The sequence below is a fragment of the Oncorhynchus mykiss genome, chromosome 12, assembly GCF_057628025.1.
Source record: "Oncorhynchus mykiss isolate SJ-2025 chromosome 12, ASM5762802v1, whole genome shotgun sequence".
Lineage (NCBI taxonomy): Eukaryota > Metazoa > Chordata > Actinopteri > Salmoniformes > Salmonidae > Oncorhynchus > Oncorhynchus mykiss.
Genome location: NC_143033.1, coordinates 33,782,314 through 33,807,910, shown reverse-complemented (window position 1 = coordinate 33,807,910; position 25,597 = coordinate 33,782,314). Strand labels below are relative to the sequence as shown.

General features: G+C 42.8%; 1 protein-coding gene and 1 long non-coding RNA gene across 9 annotated transcripts in view; one reads left to right on the top strand and one right to left on the bottom strand.

The window, feature by feature from the left end:
- Nucleotides 1–25,597, top strand: part of LOC110537471 (autism susceptibility gene 2 protein) — a 488,828-nt gene that overhangs the window by 68,847 nt on the left and 394,384 nt on the right. The gene's annotated exons all lie outside the window — the stretch shown is intronic.
- LOC149979149 (uncharacterized) lies at nucleotides 22,295–24,647 on the bottom strand. Its single transcript, XR_016485042.1, has 3 exons — nucleotides 24,567–24,647; nucleotides 22,567–22,606; nucleotides 22,295–22,430 (listed from the first exon to the last, which is right to left on the bottom strand). It is a non-coding gene; the product is annotated as an uncharacterized LOC149979149 (long non-coding RNA).

Sequence of the window (25,597 nt, the reverse complement as noted above, 5' to 3'; positions counted from 1 at the left end):
CTGGTTCTCTATCTCTGTCCGTGTCCCTATCTATATCCCTGTTTCTCTTTTCCCTCCATCTTGCTCTCACTCACGCACTTACTCTCTCACACTCTCTCTCTCTCACACACACACACACACACACACACACACACACACACACACACACACACACACACACACACACACACACACACACACACACACACACACACACACACACACACACACACACACACGGAGCAAGAGATATACACACACAGACTAACCAAGTTTCCATCCAACCTTTTAATGTGAGTAAAGTCCATGCCAGATAAATGTTCCGACAGGCCTGATGGAAACAACATTTGTCGGTAAACTTTCCAAATGTCACCAAAACAAAATACACTAGATGTTGGGATGGTGGGTTGTTTTTGTGTCTGTAAAATTAATTATGCGAGAAATGGTGACGGGAATCGCTTTTATCCGCAAATATTGATATATTAGCCATCATATCGAAGTCAACTTGGAGTCACGCGATGTGTTGTGTGGTCCTCTAACTATGACTTAGGAAACATGCAGTTTATTAGGTTACAGATATAGTAAGTGATGGTGGTGAAAGTGCACAGTGATGAGCTTGATGCTCCTTTCCTATATATATATATATATAGAGAGTCTTATTTTGGTGACTGGGTGATCGATGCTTGTTTAACAAGTAAAAATGATCTCCCTCTTTTCTCCATAATAATCTCATCAGGTAGGCCTAGGCTATACCCACACTGTGTCTGCAAGCTGTTGGCTAGAGCGCACGTGCAAGACCAGTGGGCACATTCGCTACATAACACCATTTTTTGGTGACAAAACCAACAGAGTTAAAAATGCGACGGAAACCAATTGAACTCGTTTTGTTTTATTCAGTACATTGGAATTTAACCACAAAAGGGATTTTTTTGTGTACCACATCACACACAGCCTTTTATTTGCCACAAGTCAAATGAATGGAAACACACCTCTGGTGGGAAAATGCGCATGTTGTTTTTATGCAGATTTTAGAACATATACATGAAAATATGTCACCAATTGGATGGAAACCTAGCTTCGGATTTATTTGGCTTCTGTCTGCGCTGAGAGAAATCATTAATATATTGTTTGCCTGCCGACGCCAGTGATTGATTTCTCTCTCTATTAAGTTTTCTATTTGCCTGTCAGCTAAGCTTTACGTTTCGGTCCTCAATCCATACTCCTGTTAAATTCCTGCTCTATTTTTGCTGATTAGGCCACTTTGCCTTTGTGCAGGAAGAGGGCTTTTTGGAGATGCAGAGGATAAAACATCTCACTCAACGAGTTGAGAAATGTTTGTGTCCATCTCCTTTTGTTAGGTTATATAGAAATTGGATGTGCTTGTGTGCGTTTTGATTTTGGGTGAATGAGGATCGCAACAACAAACTGATTGATTGTCAAACAAATTAAATAAAATCTGTAGACAGAATAATTTCCCCCTCAACTGTAGATCACATTGAGAATTATGTAACACTATATCAGTCTCTCCTGCTTTCTGAGCCTTTGCCCTTTTCTCTGCTCTCTCTTTCTCTCCCTCATCATCACCTCTCTCTCCCTTCTCTCTTGTGGCCTATGCCCTAGTCTCCAGGAGGTTTCTCAGGCCACTTGCTTTAGGTTTTCAGGTTTGGCCCTTAAGCCGGAGCTCTTGAAGTGGTAATGGGACCTTGGAGAATGATTCTCTTTGAGCTCGGGCTGTCTGTGGACTGGGGAGGCACAGTACTACACAGCCCAGGGCCTGTTAGTGGAGGCTACTGGGGAATGGCATGGGCCACATGGAGAGGAGGAGGGAGGGAGGGAAGAGAGAGAGAAAGAAGGGGGTGAGCGGAGAGGGAGGGAGAGAGGGAAGGGGTGTGCCTTCTCAGTCCCCAGCTCTTACCCCATCATTTGATTTGTTTTTCTTTACGGCTGGTTACGTGCGTGGATCACACAGCAGAGCACTCAGTGCTGCACACCACAGCCATCGCTCACCCTTTTTCTTTTTCTCTCTCCTTCTCTTCTTCTCTCCCTCTTTGTTGCTGAAGCCCTGAGCCCATGGGCTGCTCCCAGGCCTTCATTGGTCTTTGGAGCAATCACAGAGCTGTGTGTGTTAAAAAAATCTTGGTTTGGACACTTCCTATGTTTGAATAAAATCAACTATATATAGGCTATGTCTGATGCTTTAAGCACTGCAATTTTAAAATGAAGAGACAAATTACTAAAGAGGGAGCAAGAGATCAATACAGCCTAACCAGAAGAAGAAAAAACTGTTCCCGACCCGACACTCCTCCTCCCACTGCCCGCTGCTGCTGGCCTTCTGCTGCTAGCAACTTCAGGATTGTAATGGCAGAATCTGTTCTGCCATTACGCTCCTGAAGTTGCCGGTAATAGACTACACCAGCGGTCAGTAACCTTCACCATTTGGAGTGCTAAGTTATCGTACCATTTCTACTGATCTTTGTGCCAGTTATGATTTTGTTATGCACATTTTCATGGAACAGTTTCATTTCATTTATAATAAAATCCAAAAATCAATGTCATGTGGTTAATCAAAAGTATATTTAAATGAAAATTATACAAATCAAAAAGTAAATTCTATTGCCATTGCCAATGTAATAGCCTACATAAAGCCAACAAATAAAAACATTGTAGCCCGCAGGTAGAAAATATCCTGATAAAAATAAATATCCTATAGATCACATTGGCTATGCATGGCCTGTCTGCAAGGAACTTGAAACATTGTATCAACTATTAACTTGGATCAGGCCTGAAGCTATTGTTTGCAACATTGTATAAAATATTCTGGGCCCTCAGAGTTTCCATGCCCAGTGAGTTCCATACATACAGTCACAGCTGTAGGCAATTTGTGCAAGGGATAAGAAGTAATCAGATAGGCCTTTTTTTATGACATTTCCACCAAATCAGAGCATGAATGTTTTCCTTTCATGCGGAGTGGTTTTTGAAAGGGAGAGAGCTGGAAAGATTTTTTTTAAATAGGCTACGTTGAGGGGACAAAATTGCGCCGTAGAGAGAACACTGTGTTCCAGTGAGCTCCCGTGGCATTTGTAAATTTATATTTTTACATTAATCTCCTAGCTTGAAAAAGTGGTAGAATTGGCTAAATAAGTTATCCTACAATGAGTCTTGACGGCTATTTCTCAAAAATCTCCGACAGCATGCCCAACAGAACTACTAAGAACTCGACCAAAACCACCATCCCTGTAGACGTGCAGGAGGAGCTAGCTAACGTTAGCGAAGCTAACACCATTGCGGATCCAGGCACAATGGACCTGGTGATTCAAAAGATGACTGATAACATTACTAAAGTGATCGATGTTAAGATAAGAACGGTCTTGGAAGCAATAGCAGGCTTGGGTTGTCAAACGTGTTGATGAGGGGAAGGAAGAATTGCTACAGTGGAAACTTCAACTACATCTATGGACACTAAGATAAAAGCACTTGAGAAACAGGTGCGCGAAATGGCGTAGCACATTGACGACTTGGATAATTGAGGACGCAGATGCAATATTCGTGTTGTGGGACTCCCGGAAAATTCTGAAGGGACACGTTCAGTAAAAAGTTTTGAGGAATGGATCCCTGGCTACCTACAAATGGACACTAAGGCTGGTCGTGTGAAGCTGGACAGAGCCCATCGCTCTCAAACACCGATACCCAGTCCCAACCAGCGCCCACAGCCAGTGGTTATAAAGTTCCACAAGTTCACCGACAAGCAGCGCGTCATGGATGCGGCTAGAAACATCGGCTCTGGCGGTAGTCAACGTAAAGGTCTCATTCTTCAATGCTTATTCCACAGCGATTGTACGAAGACGCAAAGCGTTTGATGAGGCGAAGGCTCGACTCAAGAGAATGAAGATGGACTACGCACTGCTGTACCCGGCCACGTTGAAGATTATGGTCAACGGATCGCCTAAGAAACTCTACACACCTGAAGAGGCTGCTGCGTTTATTGACTCTCTCGGGTAAATAACTTTAAGCTGCACCTCCGCAGCATTGGATAACTTTTTTGAATTTGAATCTGATCATGAAACAGTGGTGTGAGTTCTCACGTGCTCCGGTTCAGTAATATTCGTATCTTTATTATTTTTCTTGCTAAAGTAACTGCCGCTATAGCTCAGGCTGAGATATGTGTGAATCTATATTGGTGGCCAGGCTTGGTTTTAGGTGGAAGAGCCTCAATATTCTTCTATTGATTTTCATTTCCATATATATAAAGGATGAGGCTCTTGAGTGGCAATGCGGACTTAAGAGTCTACATTGGAGAGTTGAAATCCCCTGCATGTTAGCTAGTGGGAAAACCCCCTTTTGGATCTTTACATGTTTAATTTTTGGGTTTAGTATAGTTCGAGTTCAGGGTTCATATCGTTTGTTTATACTCGGTGAGATAGAGGAGAGTTCAACACATGGAAAAAGGTACCACCCCACTTTTACAGTAGGATTCAGTCTGGATATTGAATGGTCAAAGTGCAATGGCAGGTAACAGACTGTGTGTATGGAACATTAGAGGGAGTACTGTCTTTTTTGAAAAAATAAAATATTGATATGGCCCTGTTGCAAGAAACTAATTTGTATGATAAGTAGCATCTGAAAATTACAACAAGGGGGGTTTGGTCAAGTGTTTTTCTCATCATTTACATCCAGAAGTAGAGGTGAAGCAATTCTTGTGAAAAAGAACTTACCACTTAAGGTCTTGAATTGTGTGAAAGATACATTTGGTCGCTTTGTTATAATTAATGGTACTTTACAAGGGCAGAACATTTCCATAATGAATATTTACTTTCCCCCCTGCCTACCCCCCTGATTTCCTCACTAAGGTATTTCTAGACTTTTCAGAATTAAACTCAGACACTGCAGTGGTTGGAGGAGATTTTAATTGTTTGTTGAACCCCCTTATTGATAAGTTTCCCAGCGGTATAGCCTCACTCTCTCCACAAGCTAAGTCACTTAAAGCTATTTGTGATGATCTGGGGTATGCTGATGTTTGAAGAACTTTTCATCCCTCCAACAGAGAGTTCACTTTTTTTCTCTGCACCTCATGGATGTCAGACTAGAATAGATTACTTTTTTATGCCCAGGATGTCTTTTCAGTCTGTTTTATCCGCTAGGATAGGAAGCATAGTAATATCTGATCATGCAGAGGTGATCCTGGACATAAAACTCAAGGGGGCATTCAATCTGTCAAGACATTGGAGGTTGAATACAACCATTCTTAAAGACCATACATTTACATCATATTTTATTACAGATTTTAAAGCATTTTTCACTATTAACTCTCAATCAACAGATAACCCCTCGCTCCTTTGGCAGACCTGTAAAGCGTACGCCAGGGGGCTGATTATGTCATACACAGCCACTAAGAGACGGAAAAAGCGTGAAGAGGGTGAATTAGGAATTAAAGAGAAGGACTACATTAAAACTCCCACTCCTGCCCTATTAAAGGAAATATCAGTCCTTAGATCAACGATGGACTCTCTCCTAATACAGGACGCTGAAAAGAAAATGAGATTTGTCAGGCAAAAGCTATATGAACATGGCGATAAGCCAGGAAAGTACTTGGCATACCTAGCTAAAAAGAGAGCTGACTCTCAGTCAATTGCCACTATTACTGATTCTGATGGCAATCAATTATATGAAAATAAATTGATAAATTACTCATTTAAGAAATTTTATGCAAACCTTTATGCCTCAGAACTGCCAAATGATGCACCCAAATTAATGGAGAACTTATTTTCTAAGATTGATCTCCCTACTATCTCCGAAGAACAGAGGTCTCTCCTTAATGCCCCTATTACCGAGGAAGAGATAATGTTCGCAATTAAGAATTTGCAAAATGGTAAGGCCCCAGGACCAGACGGATTTTGTAGTGAGTTTTGTAGTGAGCCTACCAACAAAGTGCTATGGATGGTCTTGTGCTCTCCCTAGATGCTGAGAAAGCATTTGATCGTGTGGAGTGGTCTTACCTATTCTTTGCTCTAAATAAATTTGGTCTAGGGGACAACTTTATAAAATGGGTCAAAGTTTTATATGATGATCCTCATGCTGCTGTCCTTACTAATGGGCTAAGGTCAAATAGCTTTTCTATATACAGAGGTACCAGACAGGGCTGTCCTTTGTCCCCTCTCTTCTTTGCACTCGTTATGGAACCACTGGCCGAGGCCATCAGGGTAACGCCTGCTATACAGGGGCTGCTCAGTGGTGATGTTCACCATAAAATAAGCTTGTATGCTGATGATGTCCTTATATTCATCTCTAGTCCCGAGACTTCAATTACATCTCTTATTAATATTATTGAATTATTCAGCGAATTCTCAGGCTACAAGATTAACTTAACTAAATCAGAGGTTATGCCACTTGGTAACCTTCACTCTGTACCTAATACCTCTCCCCCCTTCCCTTTTAAATGGTCTCCCTCAGGTTTTATGTATCTGGGTATATTTGTAACTCCTACATTCCAGCAAATGTACAAAGCCAATGTTGTTCCCTTGTTTGATACAATAAGATCTGGAGTGCTGGAACTCTCTCCCGATTTCTTGGTAGGGTAGAATATCCCTCTTGAAAAGGAACATTTTACCTAGACTACTTTACCCAATCCAAATGATCCCAGTATTACTCTACAATAAGGTAATAAAGGATGTAAATGGATGGCTAAGTTCCTTTATATTAAGTAAACGCAAGCCAAGACTTAAGATGGCAATATTGCAGCTGCCAAGTTCTATGGGTGGCTTGGATCTGCCCAATATCAGGTTCTATCAGTGGTGTGCCCACCTATGTTATATTTCTGACTGGATCACAAACGATGACTCCTCTATTTGGTTAGACATTGAGACTTCTCTTTCAAAATACCCCTTACAGGATATTTTATTTTTCAGAAGTTTCAAGTCTGTAGAAGATAACTGCAATAATCCCATTACACTTAACACACTCAAAGTATGGAGGTCAGTTCAACGCTTCCTGGGAAGGTCCAAACTAACCTCTGCTCTTACCCCACTTCTTACCAACCCAGATTGTGGTCCAGGATTGCTGGATGCTGGCTTTCACTTTTGGCTTAATAAGGGCATATGCAGACTAAATGACTTATTTGCTAATAAGATTTTATTGTCATTTGAGCAGATGGTCGAGAAATATCGACTCCCAAAGCAGGACTTTTTCCGCTTCCTACAAGTAAGACATTTTATTCTGAAGAGCACCACCTTAATTGGTAACCCTGATATGTCTGTCATTGAAAGAATGCTTTTTTTCTCACAAAGGAAAATGTCTGTAAGTCGGTTTTATGATGCTGTAAGGTCCTTTTCTGCTGTCAACACAGAGGGTGAAACAAGTGTGGGAGAAAGAATTGTCTGTTACTATTGACGAAGAGATGTGGGAGGACATTTGGAGATATGCAAAAACAATATCTATATGTAATTGTACTAGAGCAATCCAATTAAGAATAATACACAGATTGCATATATCCCCAAATCGCAGACATACTAAAACCCCACTTCCTCTTCTCCTCAGTGTCTTAAATGCAAAACTGATACAGGCACCCTAACACATTGAAGTTGGTCTTCACACAGTTCACACAGAGCCAGGCGGCCCAAACTGCTGCATATACCCTGACTCTGTTGCACAGAACGCAAGAGAAGTGACACAATTTCCCTAGTTAAAAGAAATTCATGTTAGCAGGCGATATTAACTAAATATGTAGGTTTAAAAAATATATACTTGTGTATTGATTTTAAGAAAGGCGTTGATGTTTATGGTTAGGTACCCATTGGTGCAACGACAGTGCTTTTTCGCGAATGCGCTTGTTAAATAACCGTTTGGTGAAGTAGGCTGTGATTCAATGATAAATTAACAGGCACCACATTGATTATATGCAACGCAGGACAAGCTAGATAAACTAGTAATATCATCCACCATGTGTAGTTAACTAGTGATTATGTTAAGATTGATTGTTTTTTTTATAAGATAAGTTTAATGCTAGCTAGCACCTTACCTTGGCTCCTTGCTGCACTCGCATAACAGGTAGTCAGCCTGCCACGCAGTCTCCTCGTGGAGTGCAATGTAATCGGACATGATCGGTGTCCACAAATGCCGATTACCGATTGCTATGAAAACTTGAAATCGGCCCTAATTAATCGTCCATTCCGATTAATTATTGTTGATTTAGAAATTGTCGATTTAGAAATTGTACTACTGGTAATACTAGTGTGCCATCCCCCGCAGCCTCTGCAATGGATTAGTAAACTGAGACAGGTGTCTCATTTACAATTACGTTATATGTCTTATCCAGAGCGACTTACAGTAGTGCTTGAATACATTTTCATACTGGTCCCCCGTGGGAATCAAACCTACAACCTTGGCATTGCAAGCGCCATATTCGACCAACTGCCTCACACAGGACCCACACAGGTTGCTTGTGCCATAAAACATTTGTTTAATATATTTACAACAGCTTGACTAAAAAATCTCGGTCTACCAGCAGCCTATCGACCAAACAATTGACCAAACGACTAAATGGGGTCAGCCCTAGTGTGTGTGTGTGTGAGCCTGCCTCTTGTCAGTGGTCAGGCCCAGTGCACCTCATCTCGATTGTGCAGGGTAAGGCCAGCCAGCAGGGCTAAAGTCTGTGCGCACACACACAGACGTTCAATGTGCCCGGCCCAGGAAAACCGCTGTGCTGGGACTAAGAGACCATGTGTCTGTGTGTGTGTGTCTACAGTTGGTGTCTCAGAGGAATATAATCATTAAATGCTATGAAAACCCTACCACTGAGGCTCCCGCTTTCTAAGATAGCTAGGGACACGATTTTACCATACTTTTCCTTTTTTTGAAGCTGTTCAATTCTCTCGTGTTTTAGACATTTTCTGGTAACTGCTTGTCTGCTGGCAGTTTTGTCTATGCCTCTAATCTAATGCTATCTCTATTTTCACATGGGTCTCGCTGCGTTCCATGTGGTAGAATTCCTCTCTCACTGTGATCCTTACACAAACAGCCTTATCAGAGTGATTACTCTCTCTGTAGAAAGCTCTTCTGAAGCTCGTCAAGCTCTGTCTGTCCCTCCCTCCCTCCCTCCCTCCCTCCCTCCCTCCCTCCCTCAATGCCACCTGGCTGGGGTGGAATGTACTAATGTTCTACACATGGGAATGCTCACAGTTATTTGACATTTTGTTTTGGAGCTAACTATATAACTATGTTGTGTTCCCCACAGTGTTGATGATTGCAGTGCTTTTGTGTGTGAGTGTGCGTTGGAAGTTTTTGAAAATGGGATTGGATGAGTCAAGAGATGACAGACTCAGATCCTAGATCAGTCTGGATGGGCCCACTCCAGCTGACAGCCCAGTATTTATTCAGTACAAAAGAAGCTCTGGAGCACTGTGCACTCTTACTTAACCACAGGATGCGCTTCAAGCTGTGCTGCCATCACTGCCTGGGCTCTGGGTTCTCCTCCAGTCACTCTCTGGGTTGGGTTCTGACTGAGTCTCAGCCTGTCTGCCCTCCCTTTTATGTCATGCTCTCGCTCTCTCACTCTATCTGTGACAGGTTGCGTGTAACAGACAAGGACAGGTGGCCCACATTTCTCCCTGACATCAGTCTACCATAAAGCTTTGTCAATGTCAGTCCTGATGTGATGTAAGGGGGAATCCGCTGCTCTGACACATCATTCGCTATGCTGCTCAAGTCAATGGTTCAACTCAGTCAGTTGTGTGAAATCATTTTCACAGCCTAACAAAAATGTAGAGGTTTTACTTATATAAATAAATATAATGATATTTGAGTGTACTGTACCCATGCATGTACTGTCACATTTGCCGTGGTGTGAGGGGCTATTCCCATTCTAGCCATTCTATTTCTATGGGTATACTCTTGGTATTGCAAAGCCTTTATGACAGCTCTCTGGATAGGGCACTCCTGAGAGGTTAAAAGCTGCCAGGGAGAGTTAGCAGTGGCTCTGGAGGGCAAAGTTTGACATGTCTGACAGGTAGACAGGCAGGTGATACAACAAGCTGTCATTGGGGCCACACAGACTCTACATTCCGGTGACATACTGTATTCCCCCATGACAACACCGTGACTCACAGGGCATCCCAAGACCTACCCAAGTGACTGACAGGGCTTTATAACATATCAGGTTACAATAGTTACTCTCTAGCTCTACATATAAAATCCCTATTAGATATATTTTAGAATTTAGTATTATATTCTATGCCTATGAACTACCCTCTTACCAGCCATACAGAGCTTATATTTGGACAGTACAGAGTAATCAATATCTCTTACTACACATTATATAATTTGTTTTAGTGCATTTTTTCAGGACCACAATAGATTAACCAGACCATTTCATATTTCCTAAGCATCACTCAATTCCCCCTTATCCCAGGAGCCTGGTCCCTATAAACATTTAGAACACTAGATCCAGCAGTCGGGCATGCATCGAGAGCCTGCGTTCAGCCTGAGGGAGAGGCACACACAGTGCACAGCACTCAGGCTGTAGGGCATGTTACTTAGCCATAGACCTCTCTGTGTCCCAAAGCAATCAGAACCTCCGTGAGGGTACTGCTGGAGTAAGTAGGGGTCATTGAGGGGGACATTAAATACACTTCACAGTGTGGATTGACTTGATATGGATATTTGAAAAAGAGAAAAGATGAAGCAGTGAAGGGTGTTATCGTTATGTGTATTGCAGGGCTATACCTCTCCCTTTCTTTTTAGTTATTTCCTGTCTTCTCTATCTGTGTCTCTATGTGTGTCTGTGGAGTGTGTGTGCGCGTGTGTGTATCCTCAGTCTGCAAAGTAGAATCTGTCAGAATAATTGATTTGGCTGATTAACAGCAGGCACAGAGAGTGGAAACTGTGCCATGTAATAAATAATGGTATTAGCCTAGTGGGTTTAATGATATTTTCCTCATCTGTAATATTTCATTAGCGTGGCTAATTGAAAAGGAACTGGTCTTCCTTGAATCAAATGTACTGTACTTATTGTCTAAGATCATTCATTCCCAGACTTAACACAGATGGTTCATTCTGCGGCGATTCATCACAGCCAATTTCTTAAAGAGATTTATTTAAAGAGCCGGTGTCGGATTGGCCAGCCTCTCCAGGCCTATTAGGGAAGTGTGTGAGTGTTTCTTTCTACTATCTGATAGCCTATATTGTTGAGATGCGTCAGATATGATACTCAGTGTATACAATTGCAAATATTTGCTGATATTTACAAGACTAATGAGATATTACATGTCCATCTCTTTTTTATTTGGTTTTGGGTTAGGGTTAACGATCTCTCACCTCTTGTAATCTCTCCCTCCACCTCTACCACTGTCTATATGTTGATATGCTTCAGTGCTAAAGAGGGGCCTGGATCTTTTGTTGTCCTGTGAATGAATGCAGGGTTACATTTACCCCATATAGACACTAATAACAGAGGGGTAGGGGTGTTTTTAGCAACATTCATATCCTCGCCTCTGATAATTACACTTCTGAAGTCCCCTCCTAAAAACACCTTGTGCCACCTCTGGAAATCATGTTACTTGCAGGACAATTTCAGCTTAATAGTGGCAGGATTGGAAGGGGGGCTGGATGAGGGGGGAAGGGGGTATGGAGAAGGGGGCTGCACGGGTGAGGAGCTGTTGGGTGGATCATCATGGTAGTAATTTGCTGGTGTAGCGTGAACCCACCTCTAACTCATTTGGAGTATCCCAATTTGCATATTCCCATCAAATTGAGTCGTCGGTGGACAGCTGGTGCGCGGAGACGTTTTGTTCGACTATTTTGAGATAACTGATTAAGTCAATTAAAGTTTAATGCATTGCTAAAACGCTGGTAATTATGTAATTAAATGTTCAGGCTGCAGTTTCAAATCCAGTTGCAGTTCCAAGACCTCTATTTGTTCTGTTGACATCCTCTGCTGATGGGATTAATTTATAGAATCATTATCTCCTCGCAACAGTTTAGCAAATCGTATGTTGGATCTGTTCCTCTCTTAATTATTGTGTTACATGCAGTTCAGAGGAGGCTGGTGGAAGGAATTATAGGAGGATGGGTTCATTGTAATGGCTGGAATGGCATCAATGGAATGGGGTCAAACGTGGTTTCCATAGATTTCATGTGTTTGATACCTTTCCATTCATTCCATTCCAGCCATTACAATGAGCCTGTCCTCCTATAGCTCCTCCCACCAGCCTCCACTGATGCAGATAAACCCACCTTTCCACATTTCATCCACCCATTTTGTTGGCGGTTGTGTGAAGGTAAACGGAACTCCCCTCCTGACTTTTGGGACGATGTGAGTTGATGCCAGACAAGCACCTGTTGGGTCACAGAGTAGACTGAGAGGAGCAGCTGTACTGGCTGTTGGGTCACAGAGTAGACTGAGAGGAGCAGCTGTACTGGCTGTTGGGTCACAGAGTAGACTGAGAGGAGCAGCTGTACTGGCTGTTGGGTCACAGAGTAGACTGAGAGGAGCAGCTGTACTGGCTGTTGGGTCACAGAGTAGACTGAGAGGAGCAGCTGTACAGGCTGTTGGGTCACAGAGTAGACAGAGGAGCAGCTGTACTGGCTGTTGGGTCACAGAGTAGACTGAGAGGAGCAGCTGTACTGGCTGTTGGGTCACAGAGTAGACTGAGAGGAGCAGCTGTACTGGCTGTTGGGTCACAGAGTAGACTGAGAGGAGCGCACTGGCTGTTGGGTCACAGAGTACACTGAGAGGAGCAGGTGTACTGGCTGTTGGGTCACAGAGTAGACTGAGAGGAGCTGTACTGGCTGTTGGGTCACAGAGTAGACTGAGAGGAGCGTACTGGCGGTTGGGTCACAGAGTAGACTGAGAGGAGCAGCTGTACTGGCTGTTGGGTCACAGAGTAGACAGAGGAGCAGCTGTACTGGCTGTAGCAGCCAGGTAGACTTGAACATTTAAAGCAGGGTTTTGATCATGTGCTAAACACAGACATAATGTTACACTGACTCCATCTGCTCCTTCTAGGGCTGTGGTGGAGTGTGTGAGGCAGTGATGAGGGAGGGAGGGGGGGTCAGAGTCAACAGGTGGTTCAGCTGACTGTAGGCCTAGATGGCATGTTGTACCAGGCCTCGGCACTGAGCAGTAGATCTCACTCATTCTCTTCTCGTCCACTGCTCTTCCGTTTACATGCTGCGGTGTATAAGGTGAAGCTCCCTATGGTGCTAAGCAAGTGCAGTCTGGCCTGCATTACCTGGGAACAAACACTGTAAACATACCCACTGTTTGAAGAGGCTGCTGATTGCTCTCTCAGTCCCTCCTGTGTGTGTTATTGCTGGGGAAATAACAATAAAAGGCCCAACAGTGAAAGACCACACTTGACCAGAGGGGTGGGTACCAGTTGGGTACATGTGGATCACTCCTCTACAGTGAGCTGGTGTTTAGTCGCTGTGACAGGCTATAATAGGCCCAGACTCCAGGCAGAAGGTTAGGCCACAGAGTCGTAAGGGAGACATGTGAAGGTACTAATGATGGGATTTGCACCAATAGCACTTTGTGATAGTGCTGTTGAGCAGGACTTGATGTTGTAGTGCTGTTGAGCAGGACTTGATGTTCTAGTGCTGTTGAGCAGGACTTGATGTTGTAGTGCTGTTAACCTTTCTGATCTCCCCATCCCGGATCCGGGATCGTGAATACAGACTCAAGCTCATTACCATAACGCAACGTTAACTATTCATGAAAATCGCAAATGAAATGAAATAAATATGCTAGCTCTCAAGCTTAGCCTTTTGTTAACAACACTGTCATCTCAGATTTTCAAAATATGCTTCTCAACCATTGCAAAACAAGCATTTGTGTAACAGTATTGATGGCTAACGTAGCATTTAGCGTAGCATTTAGCATTAGCATTCAGCTGGCAACATTTACACAAAAAAACAGAAAAGCATTCAAATAAAATAATTTACCTTTGAAGAACTTCAGATGTTTTCAATGAGGAGACTCTCAGATAGCAAATGTTCAGTTTTTCCTGAAAGATTATTTTGTTTAGGACAAATCGCTCCGTTTTCTGCGTCACGTTTAGCTATGAAAAAACCCCTGTATCCAGGATTGTGTAAATCTATCAGCAAGCTCATTAGCATAACACAACGTTAACTATTCATGAAAATCGCAAATGAAATGAAATAAATATGCCATCTCTCAAGCTTAGCCTTTTGTAAACAACACTGTCATCTCAGATTTTCAAAATATGCTTCTCAACCATAGGAAAACAATCATTTGTGTAAAAGTAGCTAGCTAGCGTAGCATTTAGCGTTAGCATTTAGCGTTAGCATTAGCGTTAGCATCCAGCACGCAACATTTCAACAAAAACATAAAAGCCTTCAAATAAAATCATTTACCTTTGAAGAACTTCAGATGTTTTCAATGAGGAGACTCTCAGTTAGATAGCAGATGCTCAGTTTTTCCAAAAAGATTCTTTGTGTATTAGAAATAGCTTCGTTTTGTACATCACATTTGGCTACCAAAAAAAAACGAAAATTCAGTCCTCAAAACGCGAACTTTTTTCCAAATTAACTCCATAATATCGACTGAAAACATGGCAAACGTTGTTTAGAATCAATCCTCAAGGTGTTTTTCACATATCTCTTCGATGATATATCGTTCGTGGAAGTGTGCTTTCTCTCCTGAATCCCAGGAGAAAATGCCCGCACCTGAAGATTACGCACAAATTTAGACAAAGGACACCGGGCGGACCCCTGGAAAATGTAGTCTCTTATGGCCAATCTTCCAATGATATGCCTACAAATACGTCACAATGCTGCCGACATCTTGGGGAAACGGCAGAAGGTCTAAGCTTATTCCTGTCGCATTCACAGCCATATAAGGAGACATTAGAAAACAGAGCTTCAGAAATTCTGCTCATTTCCTGTTTGAATTATCATCTTGGTTTCGCCTGTAGAATGAGTTCTGGGGCACTTACAGACAAAATCTTTGCAGATTCTGAAACTTCAGAGTGTTTTCTTTCCAAAACTGTCAAGAATATGCATAGTCGAGCATCTTTTCGTGACAAAATATTGCGCTTAAAACGGGAACGTTTTTTATCCAAAAATGAAATAGCGCCCCTAGAGATGCAACTGGTTAAGCAGGACTTGATGTTGTAGTGCTGTTGAGCAGGACTTGATGTTGTAGTGCTGTTGAGCAGGACTTGATGTTGTAGTGCTGTTGAGCAGGACTTTATGTTCTAGTGCTGTTGAGCAGGACTTGATGTTCTAGTGCTGTTGAGCAGGACTTGATGTTCTAATGCTGTTGAGCAGGACTTGATGTTCTAGTGCTGTTGAGCAGGACTTGATGTTCTAATGCTGTTGAGCAGGACTTGATGTTCTAGTGCTGTTGAACAGGACTTGATGTTCTAGTGCTGTTGAGCAGGACTTGATGTTGTAGTGCTGTTGAGCAGGACTTGATGTTGTAGTGCTGTTGAGCAGGACTTGATGTTGTAGTGCTGTTGAGCAGGACTTGATGTTCAATCAACAATCTGGGTACCTTTTGCAGACCCTCAGAAAGGGGGTTGTGTTGATTGTGGACTATTTTGTTACTTTGCCTAGATGCAAATGGAAGGTGATTTGTTTATTCTATAGCTAATGGAGGTGGTAATGACATTGTATTATGTCCATTAAGAGGTTTCTGTTAACTTCATGAATGGGAGGAGCAGGGTTTGAAAACAAACACCTTCATCCTTTTTTTCTGTGGATTTAAGCTACATGTAGCAGCCAAGCATATAATGGCTGCCGTCCGAGAGGGAGAGGGATTGAGAGGGAGAAGGGAGAGCGAGAACAGAGAAAGAGAGAGGAAAAAGGGGAGGTAGAGAGAGTAAAAGGCCATCATTGTATCAGGAGGTCAATGAGATCAGACAAGCTTAAAAAATATCTTAACTGAGGAGAGAGACCATCTTGGACCTTAATCAGATTCATGTTTTAAATAAATATTTGTTGCATTTTCATTCTGGCCTCTTTTGTTTTCTCGACTCTTGAAATGTAGTTTTTTCAACCTATGAAATGCACACCTCCGCCTGCAAAATGAAACAAACAAATGATGTTAAACCATGTTAACAGCAGGGCTGAGATGCCAAATGGTTAGCTTGGGAAAGCGAAGCACAGCTCAGATAGTAAGGACAGGGCCTGTGACCCCAGGTGAACTTATGATTTATAAAAACAAACTGGTTTAGCTACACCGTCAGTGCCTCATCTGTGTCCTTCCCTACATTGGAGTTCTGTCTAAATCCCTATTGCCAGGGACTAGGAAGTAACGCAGTGTTTCTCTGGTCTAGAGTGCCTGTTGAATGATTCCTTTCCATAGAGTGTAAAGCATCCCGTCAGTAGCCATAAGCTGTGCTCTGTCTGTGACACTGTTGGACAAACACTTGTCACTGCTGCTCATGAATCACATGATCTGGTCTGTTAGTGGGGAAAGCAAACACTTCACCAGAGACATAAAACAACAATCTATGTTCCCCACTCACACTTCCTTCTAATGAATGAGTCATTGGAAAATAGAAAGTTAATATGCATGTCATTATGTGTCATTATGTGTCATTCCTAAAAGGGATTAGTCAAAGAGTCAAATTAACAATTATACATTTCATCTGGTAATTTGCTCAACCAAGTATTTTTTGAATGTTCTACTCAACTGATTTTAATCAGTTATATTTATATGTAAATATCATAATGAATTTGCAAAGCAAACATGTTTGGTGGCTAAATGAGCCTCAAACGTTTATTTCAGAGAACCCTAATGCAACAGAAACAAATTTAGGATTCTTCATTAGACATCCTCCTCATGTGGCCGGTTGCCTTCTTCATGGTGTGAAATACATACATCATCTCTTTGTGCATTTGATTCATCACGTCTTGTACACACACACACACACACACACACACACACACACACACACACACACACACACACACACACACACACACACACACACACACACACACACACACACACACACAGGGTTTGGGAGTTACTGATTATTCTCTCTCTCTACTGTATCTAGCTAAGGAATGCTATTTTATCACGTTTCCAGTATGGCTCACCGTGTCTTTTTCCCTCTAGCAGCAGCACTGCCCTGGAGCTCGCTTTCACTCTGTTTCTAATTAGCATGGCTGAGGCCTATGGGTTCACGCTCCATTGCTAGCTTTAATGTCTACACTACAGCCTATAAATAGTGCAAGTGGCAGGTCTCTGGAGAGCAGGAGGAGAGCCTCAGTTTATAGAGTTTTATATTAGGAGGAGGAAATAGACCTCACCTCACATAGAACCGCATGCACTAACCTGTTGTTTTAACTCTACATTAATTGCAGTGTTAGCCCCGAGCACATATATGTACAATGGTATTTAGTCATTATTGGACATGTTGGACATGGCTGGAATAGATCTCTTAATATTTAGTTAACACACTATCCTGAAAGGCTGTTGAATAGTTGCTGGTTTGTATTGTGCAGAGTGTTGTGCAGGAATGTTGGAGATGGATGTGGTACTGCATGTTCTTAATTTGTATCACAACCTTTATTTGCACTAAGTGTTTTGTTTGTCCTCAACCATTTTCAATTTCAGTGTTTTGTCATTACTTGGGAGAAGCACAATGCAGCGGCACGTTTCCCAACCATTTCAGTGTTTTGTCATTACTTGGGAGAAGCACAATGCAGCGGCACGTTTCCCAACCATTTCAGTGTTTTGTCATTACTTGGGAGAATGCACAATGCAGCGGCACGTTTCCCAACCATTTCAGTGTTTTGTCATTACTTGGGAGAAGCACAATGCAGCGGCACGTTTCCCAACCATTTCAGTGTTTTGTCATTACTTGGGAGAATGCACAATGCAGCGGCACGTTTCCCAACCATTTCAGTGTTTTGTCATTACTTGGGAGAATGCACAATGCAGCGGCACGTTTCCCAACCATTTCAGTGTTTTGTCATTACTTGGGAGAAGCACAATGCAGCGGCACGTTTCCCAACCATTTCAGTGTTTTGTCATTACTTGGGAGAAGCACAATGCAGCGGCACGTTTCCCAACCATTTCAGTGTTTTGTCATTACTTGGGAGAAGCACAATGCAGCGGCACGTTTCCCAACCATTTCAGTGTTTTGTCATTACTTGGGAGAATGCACAATGCAGCGGCACGTTTCCCAACCATTTCAGTGTTTTGTCATTACTTGGGAGAAGCACAATGCAGCGGCACGTTTCCCAACCATTTCAGTGTTTTGTCATTACTTGGGAGAATGCACAATGCAGCGGCACGTTTCCCAACCATTTCAGTGTTTTGTCATTACTTGGGAGAATGCACAATGCAGCGGCACGTTTCCCAACCATTTCAGTGTTTTGTCATTACTTGGGAGAAGCACAATGCAGCGGCACGTTTCCCAACCATTTCAGTGTTTTGTCATTACTTGGGAGAAGCACAATGCAGCGGCACGTTTCCCAACCATTTCAGTGTTTTGTCATTACTTGGGAGAAGCACAATGCAGCGGCACGTTTCCCAACCATTTCAGTGTTTTGTCATTACTTGGGAGAAGCACAATGCAGCGGCACGTTTCCCAACCATTTCAGTGTTTTGTCATTACTTGGGAGAAGCACAATGCAGCGGCACGTTTCCCAACCATTCCTATGTTGCCGTTGTAATCAAAGAGATTTGACTTACACTTCCAAAATGTGATTCCTTTGTATTAGGAAAGCTGTATTAGAAAAGCTCAGTTTAGTTTCCAGAGTTTCTCTTAAAGAGAAAATGTTCAGGTTTGTTATGTATTGATGGATCGAGGTAGCAACAAGTACTCAGACAGGTTCTAGAGGATTGAGTTATACACCTTATGGAGGTTGGATTGAGACACATTATGGAGGCTTGAGTGAGAGGTTATAGAGTGTTGAGTGAGTCAGATTATGGAGGATGGAGTGAGACAGGTTATAGAGTGTTGAGTGAGTCAGATTATGGAGGATGGAGTGTGACCGGTTATAGAGTGTTGAGTGAGTCAGATTATGGAGGATGGAGTGTGACCGGTTATAGAGTGTTGAGTGAGTCAGATTATGGAGGATGGAGTGAGTCAGATTATGGAGGATGGAGTGAGTCCGATTATGGAGGTTTGAGTGAGTCAGATTATGGAGGATGGAGTGAGACAGGTTATAGAGTGTTGAGGGAGTCAGATTATGGAGGATGGAGTGAGACAGGTTATAGAGGTTTGAGGGAGTCAGATTATGGAGGATGGAGTGAGACAGGTTATGGAGGATGGAGTGAGACAGGTTATAGAGGTTTGAGTGAGACAGAGACAGGTTATAGAGGTTTGAGTGAGATCAGGTTATAGAGGTTTGAGGGAGTCAGATTATGGAGGATGGAGTGAGACAGGTTATAGAGGTTTGAGTGAGCATCAGTGCAGTCTAATTATGTGCTTGCTGTACCCAGTTGCTAAGCAACCTTGCCTGCCATGCTGAAGCCATGCTGTCCCATAAGAAACATCACATCACTGGAGGGAAGGACAGAGGAGAGGGTAATATGTAGGACACACTAAATTCAGCCATGTACTTAGTTATTTCTGGGCCTACATCTCATGCTGAAAGGTTTCCTACATTTTCTCCCACACACACTTCCAGGAAATTGCAGACAAAGTAGCTAGCCTGCTTCCCCTGGCTACTCAGTTTAACTCCAGACAAGTAAGCTTGATTCTAGTGAGCGTGTTATTTCTCCCCCTTGCTAATGTATCATGGTTAAAGGTGTCTGCATACTAGGTTCGCTTTGCTCCTAGCAGAAATGGGCCTCGCATACTTCCTTAAAATACCTTTGCTTTAAAAAGAGCAATAGTGCTGTTTGTCCCTCTTGAGACACGGTAGCCATTATGCACTTCCTCAAAATAGTCTGAATTAATCTAAGATAACTCAAGATATCTGGAATGAATGGACGTTTTTGCCGAGGTCTTAGTCGTGCAATTGTATGTCTTCATTAAATAATCCTTACTGTAGACCAATCACAGACGAAGGGGCATAGACTTCGACGACCGAACTTCGGCTTGCGTCAGGAAAATTGTAGTGTGCACGAACAGCCGAAAAAACCCTTGCCGAAGACCAAAACGATGCAAAAAATGCAAAATGTTTTCAGAATATATAATATAACTGTTTCGGATAGGAAGCTCGCGGATGCCTGTTGGTTAAATCAGTGAGGCTAAAGACCATAGTGTGATCCTGCTGGGCTAATCTGTGTGCTAACTAGGCTAAACCACTCCTGTCAGTTGGAGAGCCCATGGAGGTAGATGGGGGGGTGAGAGAGAGAATGGCCTTGTGTTCAGATAAAAACCATTAACCTTTTACTGCAGTGGGCTAAATCAGGGTCACTCAGAATTATTATTGGTAGTCTTAAACAAATCTACTTTGAAGCACAAGTATACACCTCACACACATGGTTCTGGAATTTTTAAAAAGAAGACACTTTATTGTTATTATTTTTATTTCACCTTTATTTAACCAGGTAAGCTAGTTGAGAACAAGTTCTCATTTGCAACTGCGACCTGGCCAAGATAAAGCATAGCAGTGTGAACAGACAACACAGAGTTACACATGGAGTAAACAATTAACAAGTCAATAATACAGTAGAAAAAAGGAGAGTCTATATACATTGTGTGCAAAAGGCATGAGGAGGTAGGCGAATAATTAACATTTTGCAGATTAACACTGGAGTGATAAATGATCAGATGGTCATGTACAGGTAGAGATATTGGTGTGCAAAAGGGCAGAAAATAAAATAAATAAAAACAGTATGGGGATGAGGTAGGTAGAAATGGGTGGGCTATTTACCGATAGACTATGTACAGCTGCAGCGATCGGTTAGCTGCTCAGATAGCAGATGTTTGAAGTTGGTGAGGGAGATAAAAGTCTCCAACTTCAGCGATTTTTGCAATTCGTTCCAGTCACAGGCAGCAGAGAACTGGAACGAAAGGCGGCCAAATGAGGTGTTGGCTTTAGGGATGATCAGTGAGATACACCTGCTGGAGCGCGTGTTACGGGTGGGTGTTGCCATCGTGACCAGTGAACTGAGATAAGGCGGAGCTTTACCTAGCATGGACTTGTAGATGACCTGGAGCCAGTGGGTCTGGCGACGAATATGTAGCGAGGGCCAGCCGACTAGAGCATATAGGTCGCAGTGGTGGGTGGTATAAGGTGCTTTAGTGACAAAACGGATGGCACTGTGATAAACTGCATCCAGTTTGCTGAGTAGAGTGTTGGAAGCAATTTTGTAGATGACATCGCCAAAGTCAAGGATCGGTAGGATAGTCAGTTTTACTAGGGTAAGTTTGGCGGCGTGAGTGAAGGAGGCTTTGTTGCGGAATAGATTTGATTTTCGATTGGAGATGTTTGACATGAGTCTGGAAGGAGAGTTTACAGTCTAGCCAGACACCTAGGTACTTATAGATGTCCACATATTCAAGGTCGGAACCATCCAGGGTGGTGATGCTAGTCAGGCGTGCGGGTGCAGGCAGCGAACGGTTGAAAAGCATGCATTTGGTTTTACTAGCGTTTAAGAGCAGTTGGAGGCCACGGAAGGAGTGTTGTATGGCATTGAAGCTCGTTTGGAGGTTAGATAGCACAGTATCCAAGGACAGGCCGGAAGTATATAGAATGGTGTCGTCTGCGTAGAGGTGGATCAGGGAATCGCCCGCAGCAAGAGCAACTTGTACCATATCATATGTTGAAATGTATTCCATTTTGAGTTTGCATCTCAATATTACACTTTATATACATCACAGAAGACTGAAATATAACCAAACCGTTTGACATAGAATCACCGCATTTTCAGCGTTTAATTAAATAAAACTTTATTAGTTATGAAATTATGAAAAATAGGAATCATTCCACCCATGAGACCAAAGAGGGTGCTTTTGGTAATTGACTGCAGAAGAGTGCTACCCACACACTAACAGGTGCAGAGAGCGAGAGATGTAGAATGACACTGCTGCTATAATAAAATAATAATAATTTGGGTGGTGCTTTAATTTGTCCTGTTACAAGTGTGTAATGGAAATGTTTTTTGTTGTTGCATGTCCCAACTCCCTCTGAGACACCCACAGGGAGTGGGATCACGGCCAGGGTCACCATTATACAGTACATCGCCCTGGAGCAATTAGGGTTAAGTGCCTTGCTATGAGTCTGCTGCCTCCCTAGCCTGACAAACAGCAGTTTGGTTTTGCAGTAAAGGGAAAGGGGATATCTAGTCAGTTGCACAACTGAATGCATTCAACCAAAATTTGTCTTCCTCATTTAACCCAACCCTCTGAATCAGAGAGGTGCGGGTGGCTGCGTTAATCCACGTCATCGGCACCCGGGGAGCAGTTGTTTTTGGGGGTTAGGAGAGGAGAGAGGAACTCAGCTGTCCTCAGCGCTAGAAACTCAGCCTTCAATATCGCCCACTGCTATTCACTATTCCTCCCTCGCCTCCCAGGGTCCATTTTCTTCTGTGAATCACATAAAAAGGTCTTGTTAAATCAAGCATTACATTTCAAGATGTATTGGAAAGAGCTGTTTTTCTACCACCATTGTTGTCCCGGCTTCACCACCGTGAGCAAACAACTTTTTGTTAACGGCACTTACCTACACAAATACAGGATTACTCCCTTCTCCCTATAGTGGTCTGAATTATGGAAGAGATGATTGAGCAAGAAGGGGGAGGGTAACAATTATTAATGGTACTGCACAGGAACAGACATGTAACAATGAATGAACAACATGCTATTGGGTGGTGAATATTGCAGTGTTACACTCCAGTGGGCAACCTAGTGTGTGGTGGAGAAGTTGTGAGGCAAACTAACTGGGCCTCAAACTGTCAGCTTGACTCTGAATCCTCACCTCTCTCACTCCCTCTCTCCCTCTAACCCCCTCCCCTTTTCCTCCTCTTTCCCCATTATTCATTCTCTGTATTGGCGTCATCCCAATAAGCCTCCTCCTCTTCTCTTTCTTTGTGGATTTGGGATGGTTTGAGATACAGCAGTGTGTTCATGGTCCGCTCGGCTAAATGAATATCATATTAGTAAGTGAATGTCTAAAATCGAAGAGTGTCTAATTAAATTGTGTATTCAATTGTAGAATTACTGATTGCTGCTGCCAGTCGATATAGCCCACATCTTATTAGTTCTTTCCTAGGGGTTGTTTGTTTTGCGTAGTTTCTACCCCTAAATGATCCTCCGATAATAGTAAATGTGTAGGTCCAAAGTGGTAACGACTGCATTGACTAAAAATCCTAGATTTTTATTTATTTCACTAGGCAAGTCAGTTAAGAACAAATTATTATTTTCAATGACAGCCTACGAACAGTGGGTTAACTGCCTTGTTCAGGGGCAGAACGACAGATTTGTACCTTGTCAGCTCGGGGATTTGAACTTGCAACCTTTCGGTTACTAGTCCAACGCTCTAACCACTAGGCTACGTTGCCGACCCAAAATGTGCAGATGTGCATGAATATAGAATAACAACGCTGACCCAGTGCAGTCACAGTGAGTGATCTCTTTCTCTCTGCCTGTTCAAGCAAATACTTTGTTTGCTTTTGCATCTGTCATCAATTAGGAGGAATGAGTTCATCTGAAGAGGCTTAGGGCTTCAAAGGGAACATCCAATCTACTATGTCTGCCATGATTTGATTGATTTTAGTTCAAGATGATTGTCTTTCCATCTATTTACTACTTATCATCCAACATGGGGTTGGATCAATCAAGCTCCCGCATCATATCTTAGCGTATTTAAGGCTAACAAGACCAAATAGACAGGTGGCAACTCAGGGCTGTTGGATCGGAAGGATTCCAAGTGGATGGTTTAGTGGAGTCTTTCATTGAGCTAATGCTTTTGACTGGTATCCGTAAGGCTGTAAGTGAATATCCCCCACACTGCCCTTTAGAAGGCACCTACACACCCTGGTTACATAATCATTACCACTTGGTGCCCCCCTTATGTTTATTTAATGAGGGAAAAGTTGTGTGTGCTCGACTGACGCTGAATATGTTTGCCTCTCATTAGGGTGCTGTGGTGTCTGGGCTTGGTAATGTCTCTACTCTGTCTCTCTGCTCTGTGTGTGGTTACTGCGCTATACTGTCGGCCTACTGCCTAACCTAATACATTACACACATGCATAGGGATCAGTTGGTTTGGGATCTGCTAACACTTTTTTTATAGCCTAGTCAATGTGACTGGCAGTGCATTGAGCTAGAAAGGTAGTTTTATACAGTAGCTTAATGGGAATGGTTCCAGTCAGACCTGATCCGCGTCTGTTACATTACGACGCCAGACTGCGTCGTCATATTGCTAGGCTGTGCATGTTATGATTCTCCTAAGCCTGTGGCTTGTCTCTGATGCAGCAAGCAGCAGGCGTCGTGATTGTTGTCTTGATCTGTTGAGCACAGCCCCGCATGACAAAGCGCTGCGCTGCAGTAGTTTTAGTGAAGGGGGCTGGTTGTGCTGCTCTTGGGAGCAAGCAGAGATAAGGAATAATGAAAGAGGAGAGATACAAATGGAATCTCTTCTTCTTCTGTTCTTCCTTCAGATCTGGGCTCCCCATCTCCAGTCCCCAGCCTGTAAGGCTCCTGTGTGTGAAATGAACTCACCATGGGTCTGCTGTTGTTGAACATCCAACACAATCAGGATATCAGATCACCTCACAGGATGTTTTCCTTTTCTTTTTTTCTGAACAGAGAGAGAGATGTAGAGAGAGTGAAACAAGTGTTTGTCTCTGTAAGGCACGTGCCAGCAGTGCGTGTGTACCTGTGCGTGTGTACCTGTGCATGTGTATATCTGAGTGTGTGTTTGCTGACTCGGGATCTGTTGAAGTCTGCTGCTAGGCACCAATGTTGGTCTGGATGTGCTATCATAAACACAGGAGACGGAGAACAAGGCAGGAGTAATTTACTGCTCCCCTCGCCTGTAGAGGCTTCAGACAGCCTTGCCACTGTATACACTCGAGACGTTGTCTTATTCTGCAAGCATTCACTAGCAGAGAAGAAGAGGGGGTTTGCTCTGAGTCACCACAAATACCAGAGACCTTTAGAATGTGAGATAGTGGAATTGAACTCTGGGGTGTTCCTCTATTCCATTCCATACTGGCCCTCCAGTGGTTTTACCATAGAGCTCTGAGCAACGGAACGGTTCTAAGCTATTAGAACTAGGGTTGTGACGGTCATGGAATTTTGGATGGCGGTAATTGGCCAGCCAAATGACCGCTGTCTCCATAATAACCGTTCGAATAGCAAAATAAAATAAAGGATACAGTATATAAAATACATTTGACACACATTTTCTCCTCTCCTTCACCCCTGACTGCATGTGCTGACATATAAATAGAATTCATAGAACAGGCGTCAAGTCAATGATGGCATAATGGGTGGACTTGCGGCCAATTGCGAGTGTACCCATAGGAGCAAATCAGGAAGGAAAAGCAGGAAGTTGTTGACTCAATTCACCTGACATTAAAAAAATATATTCGATTGAATGAGCCAAATCAGTTAACATAATTTGAATGAACATTCTACATTACCATGAAAAATATTGCATCACAATACCAGGCAGCCATTGCAAGTGTACCCATGAGTTCACCAGTCAAATTGCAGGGTTAGAGGTTCTAAGCTTGTTCTATTCATTC